Below are 6,931 nucleotides of genomic sequence, written 5' to 3'. Positions count from 1 at the left end.
GCGAATTTGTTTTCCTTCTTCAGTGAAACCTAGCGACCGCTTTTCCTGTTGCTGCGACATGACAGGAATCCCGTGGAACCCACCAGGCACAGTGCATGTGCTTCTTCTGGGCTTCTCATTCTTGCGCATTTCGAAATATTAAACATATGCTTACCGAACGGAACCGAAACGCTGAGCAAACGATTAGGACCACTGTATGATCGGTGGTTGGAAACGGGCAAGCTTAGACGATGTTATTGACGTAACCTAACAGTTTGTATTATTTATTTCTTGGCAAAATGAAATAATTTTGATTCTGTTTGAGAGCGTTTCATTTATAAATGTAAGAAGTTTTGTACAGCGTGTTTAAACTTAGCGCGTAGGCACGCCGGTCGGTCGCAGGAAAGTTTGGTGGCGTCATCGCAGAAGCGGCCCCGGTTGCTTGGTTATGGTTTCAGACAACGCCTCCTATAATATATAGGAGGCGTTGTTTCAGAAGACCATACTTTCGCTAAGGAGACGAGCACACGGAGAAGACGAAACCGAACTTCAAAAGTAATGTTTCGGTCGTTTTTCTGCTACGCACTCTTAATATCATGCGGTAATTTGTAATTTGTAATTATACGCGAAGTCAATGTTACATGAATCAGCTTCCAGTGTCTCCTAAAATCTCAAAAAAGTCGTAAAAAATTACGAATAACAACTGCAAATCTTCATAAATGCTCTAAGAGTGGTTCGACAGACGTGCAGTCGTGGCCGAGTGGTTAAGGCGATGGACTCGAAATCCATTGGGGTTTCCCCGCACAGGTTCGAATCCTGTCGGCTGCGCAACTTTTTTATCAACTTGCTTTTTTTATTGTTGTTAGATTTAACCAAACACTGACTTAGTTTGGCTGCGCACGAAGCACGTAACACACTGTTACAAAAAGAAACTCGTTCCACGAAGGCCACGATGAAGGCAAGTTCAAAGATTTATTCTCGGAGCTTGATTCGCAGCTTCAATGCCTACTTCAGATCTTCCGCGTAAGTAGTACAACGGTACCAATTACGCGTCAATGCGGATTTTGTTACAGGTGTTAAGAACAAACTTCGCTTTTACACGTAATCTTCGACTAAATGACAGAACCATATGGACGTGGACAAAACCACAACAGCCTTGTTTGTATTGTGTCGCCATCTACCGCTTCTAACGTTAGACAATTGTGAAGCGTGCTGCCATCTTTAAGCAAGTATAAAATGCTGTTGTGGCTTTTGGTAGACGCAGCTGCATTGAAGAACGTTTTAGACCATTGTAGTTATCATTTAATTCAAAAATGAATGTATCTGAACAAGCGTTATATCAGGCATTGTTATATTTAGGTTATATTAGTGCTTTCAAGACCTCGCTGCGCAAGCAGCGTTGGCAGTCTTGGAGGCCGTAGCGTCCTGTCAATAGTTATTTTTATATATCCGTGCGATGGCGCTGCGGTCTCTTGCTACTTAAGATCTTCCGCGTAAGTAGTACAACGGTACGTACCAGTTACGCGTCAAAGCGGATTTCGTTTCAAGTGTTGGAAACAAACTTCGCTTTTACATGTAATCTTCGACTAAATGACAAAACCATATGGACAAAACCACAAAAGTCTTGTTTGCATTGTGTCGCCATCTACCGTTTTTAACGTTAAACAATTGTGAAACGTGCTGCCATCTTGAGGCAAGCATAAAATGCTGTTGTGGCTTTTGGTAGACGCAGCAGCATTGAAGAATGTTTTAAACCATTGTACTTCTTATTTAATTTAAAAATTTATGTATACAAGCATTATATGAGGCGTTGTCGTATTTAGGTTATATTAGTGCTTTCATAAACTCGCTGCGCAAGCAGCGTTGGCAGTCTTGGAGGCCGTAGCGTCCTGTCGATAGTTTTTTTTAGATATCCGTGCGATGATGCTGCGGTCTTACTAGTTTTGTACTGGCGCGTATTATGAATGCGACTCACCTGGGTTCACTGGTTTGCGCACATGTAAAGTTTCTTCCGCAGTTTCGTGGTTTACGCGTCGCTTCGATGAATGAATGAATGAATTGTACGGCGACGACGTACGCCGGTGGTCCTGCCACCCTGGCGGCAATCCGTCGCGCTTAGGCATGCGTGTCAGCCCTAAAAGCTTCCTTTCGCTTTCGGGGTCTTTTGAAAACGAAGCACTCTTCGCCTGTTCCTTCGACTTTTTCGATGCTGCTGTCTTGCACGCCGCGTCAGGGGGCGATTGAAAACGTGCGTAATGTACACGGCAGGAGCGGCGGCGGACCTTTCCAAAGAGCTTCGGGAGCGTCGCAACGTACAGTACCCTCTCTGCCCGTTGCTACAATGTCCTCTGGAATTCCTCTTGAAGGCGGTAAGCCCCTCGCAAAGGAGCTGCAGCGCTTACCTTTTACTCACGCGCGTCAGCTCAGAGGGGAGACGGAATGTCTGTGTTTAATAAGACAGGCTTGGTTTCCTTGTTTGTTCGCTTCTTACGATTTTATTAATAAAAATCGGGCCCCTCGGTTTCTTTCTTTTTTCTCTCTCTCTCTCTCTCGTTCAAGAGGAGACAGAGAATGCGTAAAACCAACGTCTTGACCAAACGGATGTATAACGACCTTTCGCTCGTGGCAGCTTGCATTGATGGAATGATCGCGGTAGAAAGGAAAGGCGCCGTCATGCTTCGTTTGGACTCTCCTGAATGAAAGAAACGCTACCACTAGATATGACAACAGCTGGGGACAAATTGTAATGATGATGATGATGATTCAAGGTATGGTACGGCACGTTTCCGCTATCCCTGAAAAAATAAACACCGTGCAAGTTTGTTTTTTTTTTTTCCACATCGTCAACAACTGACGGAGGGCGTGCAGACGCCAAGCCGTTGAGGAAACGACAATACAAAGTATGCCTGTGACGTCACATCAGCTGCTGTCGTCTGCTTCCGCTATCTTGGGGTACCTTATCAACAGGCGCGCGGAAGTCGCGGAGTATCGTTGGATGACGTACGTGCATACTATGTATACTAAAGTGGTGCTCCAGCATGATCAACACTTTAGCCACGACGTCCCTAACGCTGCAACGCTGGGAGGCCGTGCTGCGTGACGGAAGCCCGGGTGGTCAGCGCGGGCCCTGGTCTGTCGGGCAGTGGGACGTGGCAGCAGCTATATTTCCTTTAAGAACTACAATAAAAAGGGTGCGTTTCTCCATCTCACCCACCGTGCGATGCGCTGTGTGAGTTAGAATGACAGTGCTAACGTTCTCGCAGGCTACGGACAATGGCGCGCAAAAAGCCTCGAGCAAAAGCGTCTCGCTGTGCGCTCTTGTGCAGTACTAAGGCAAACGCAAGCGGTACACTCAAAGTAATGTTTAATACCACATCGTCACTGTCGTATGCCGTCGAAATCACCGCCAAATACTCTCAGTGAGCACAAATAGCACAGAAAGCTTCGCTCACATCGATTCTCACCGTGCGTGGGACCTGCATATTTACCGTCTTTTCTTTTGAATTCCTGGTTCTCCCCAAAACGCATGTGCTTTTGTTTTTCTGTTTCCCGGCTTATCTTTCTCTTGGCAATGAAAGCAGTCCATACTCTCTGTCCTCGAGCTGTGAATATGTGTCACGCGGTGGGGGAGGAGGCACGCGCCTGGTGGGCCTCTCCTATATTCTAGGGATCATATACCTGTGCCTCCAGGTGGTGCCGTAGCCAGAAGTTTTGACGTCAACGTAATCGGTCAGGTCTCTTGATAAAAACCACATGTAATATGAGAAGATACTACAATTGCCTCATCACTCACACATTTGCAACCGTACTAGCCACGCGCCTATCGATGTGTAGAAGAAAGAAGCCCCTACTCGATCATGCAACATATATCGCGTATGTGCACAGATGGTACCCCTGTGCACCATTCCCACGCACGCGTTCAGAGAGGCAGTACGTTTGTCGATTCGAGCGTGGGTGATCGCTTTTGAGAAATCTCGCTTGGCCGTAGTAGGCCTAATCCATCAATCTCAAATTAGTGCTCATCGGGAACAATAAAATTAAGACCTAAAAAATGCGCGATTCCTCTTTTTTTAATGCGGGGTTTTGCGTTTTAAAATTGAGCCGTGTGTTATGGGGGGACACGGCATGTGCTGGGGCTTCTGATTCATTCCTGCCATTTGGTGTCCTTAAACGTGCACCTAAACGTAGGCACAGGAATGTTTTTAGCATTCCATACTTCTCGGAAACTTACCAAGAATCGAAACCCCGCGGAGGTTGCGCCGCGGATCTTGAGGCCATAGATGACTGGGCTCTGTGCAAGGGCCATCTGTTTATCGTGAGCTAAATAAACTGTAAAAAGGGTCAATATGAATTATACAGACTTGTTTAGCGGCCTGCCAGCAGCAGCAGGAAGGAGCTGCTGCCGCGTAAGCGGCCGATTTCAAGATGCCGCTTTGTCTGCGAAGCAGCTCCTTCCTGCTGCTGCCGGCAGGCGGCGACACAAGTCTGTGCCAGGGGCGGATTTTCAGAGCCCATTTTTCCCATAGGCGAAAAGAGTTTCTCATTTTTGTCTTAAAAAACAAGCCACTAATCGTGCCAAGTGTTATACTAAACGCAGACGACAATTAAATCCGATCGTTCTGCAAAATTTGAGCAAACACAGTGCAGCGGTGAGTGCAAAATCTCCTTTTTGAACACGCGCAACCAAATATTCAGGTATATCTAGGATAAAGTCATGATTACACAATCGAATTCGACGGTCTAAGAAGTTCTAAGAAGTTTTATTCGTTTGTTGAAGATGATAAGACACTGCGACTGTAATGTTATGTCGACTATCTCTGAATACATATTCAATTGTTCCGCGGTATTCGATGATGCAACGATTGCGTGCCTTATAGGCTCACCTTATAAGTTAAATATAGCAAAGCTGATTTTGTGTTTTCAGATGTGGGTAGAGAACCCCAAGGGACACGGGATGGTGAAATTAAGCGGGGGCGAACAGAAACGTATTATGGCAGGAACTGCCCAGCGCCAGCTTTCTGTGCATATGGCGCGTCCCGCGCATCGCCTGCTACAGCGCGTCGTCTGCTGCAGCGCGTAGAGCAGACGAATAAGAGACAATTCTCGCTACGTAACCAAGGGATATGATAAAGAAAAGCATTACTTACGTGGCCACTATATTCAAACAAAAAATTTTGGGCTCAGCTATTGTTTTGTTGGATTTGCCAGTGGACGGCGACAGTACCCGCCTTCAAAAGGGAGGTGTGTGGACGGATTGACATGCTTCCCCACTTTTGACGGTGGGGATATAGTGGGGGCACGGGTTCAACCGCTTCGCCAAATGTGAATAATTCGCGGATCGAGAGGAAGGGGGGTGGGGGTGAAACTTTGCGTTCTAATGTCACTACATTGGCTACAACGCAAATGTAGTTTCCATGATCAACTACATAGCCTGTGTGCGAATTCAACAATCTATATTTATTTTCCAGTATATTATAATGTCTCCATGTCTCCAGTATATATGTTATCCAGTCTCCAAATTATATTACCTTATTCGTTTATTTATGCGCGGGAAGCCGTTGTTAATTTCGTGCTTTCATCCCTTTGTAAAATGGCGTCGTCTGCTTCCACTTTTTCTAAACCGCGATGTTGTCCAGCTCCTACTACAGCTTCTTTCTGTTGCCTTAACAGATTGAAGTGTTCGCGCTGTTTCACCCGACTTGGAGGAAAATCAAAACAAAACAAAAAACTCCAACGCTGTCTGCGGTCTCCTGCCACCCATCGGAAAAAAGCGAAACAAGACGGGACATTCCAGAGCCCTGCGGCATGTGCTGCCACCACACCACAAACGAACGAACTAAAAGGCTCGTCTGCGCGTTTCCGCGTTCAGCGAGCGTCAGTTCCGTTTGTTCGTTTTGGCTCGCTCGCTTCCTCATAGCAACAGGATGATAAACAAAGTACTCCCCCAAAAAACAAGTAATCCGTTTGATGACGTCCGACGTTCTTGAAAAAGCGCCGGCGCCCGTGTCCGCGAAGGTTACAGCAATTGCCAAGCGCGAGCACACATATGCCGCCCCGTTAAACGAACGACATTCGCAAAGACGGGTCGGCGCGCGTTTACTGTTCTGTTCGCGAGCTGATACACGTACTGCCGAGTTAGATACACTGTATACAGCGGCGCAGACGTATTGCGCAAGCCATCGAAAGCCGCGCCGGCGGTCTGGAGTTGTGTCGCAATAGCACGAGAGCCGTCCGGGTCCGTTTTTTTCTTTCTTTATTTGCTTGGTGTCGATCCCAACGGCTGGGCCCTGCCGCTCCGCCACTGGCGATTTCAATAACGAGGCCGGCAGCAGCACATCGCGTCGGAGTCGCCCGAGATCGGACATTCGAAGGATGTCGCGGCAGCGGGGAAGTTCGGGAAAGTATGCGTGTATAAAAGAAAGGCGGCGAAGGCCAAGCGACGCGCGCGGCCGAAAGGCAGTACAAGACGGGAAAAAAAAAAAGAGGAGAGCAGCGAACGGGGAATGTAAACATGACACAGAGACCCGCATTCGCAGCGGCGTACCTCCCCCGCCTCCCCGCCTCCAACCCCCCTCAACTATATCGATCTCGGAAACGCGCCGCGCATGTCGCAACAGCAGCTAGCGCGCTGCAGCCAACGTCGTCGTCGCCTCCAACAGACCCGGCTGAACCGGTGTCGTCGGGGGCCTACTCGATTTACCACCCCCGTCGTCGCTGCTTTTATGATTTTTTTTTTACACAAGGAAGCGCCGAGCATCGCGGAGCACACATACACAATATTTGCCGATGCAAAACGCGTTTCTATCGCGTCGGCTTGCATCGGGAAGGGGAAGGAGGGGACCGCCGCCGGCGTGCGTGCGCGGCTGCATTTTCTGTCGTCTGCAGCGGCAGCGTTTGGGCGAGACGCGATGGACGGTGCGAGGGGAGAAGAGGAAAGGAATAAAACTGGTCA

The 6,931-nt window shown here is 48.0% G+C and overlaps 1 non-coding gene across 1 annotated transcript; it reads left to right on the top strand.

The window, feature by feature from the left end:
* The first annotated feature begins 725 nt into the window (after positions 1-725).
* TRNAS-CGA (transfer RNA serine (anticodon CGA)) lies at positions 726-807 on the top strand. Its single transcript has one exon. It is a non-coding gene; the product is annotated as a tRNA-Ser (tRNA).
* The last annotated feature ends 6,124 nt before the right edge of the window (positions 808-6,931 follow it).

The sequence above is a fragment of the Dermacentor albipictus genome, chromosome 8 (assembly GCF_038994185.2).
Source record: "Dermacentor albipictus isolate Rhodes 1998 colony chromosome 8, USDA_Dalb.pri_finalv2, whole genome shotgun sequence".
Taxonomy (NCBI): Eukaryota; Metazoa; Arthropoda; class Arachnida; order Ixodida; family Ixodidae; genus Dermacentor; species Dermacentor albipictus.
The sequence above is the reverse complement of the archived record's forward strand: the minus strand, read 5'-3'. Positions and strand labels throughout refer to the sequence as shown.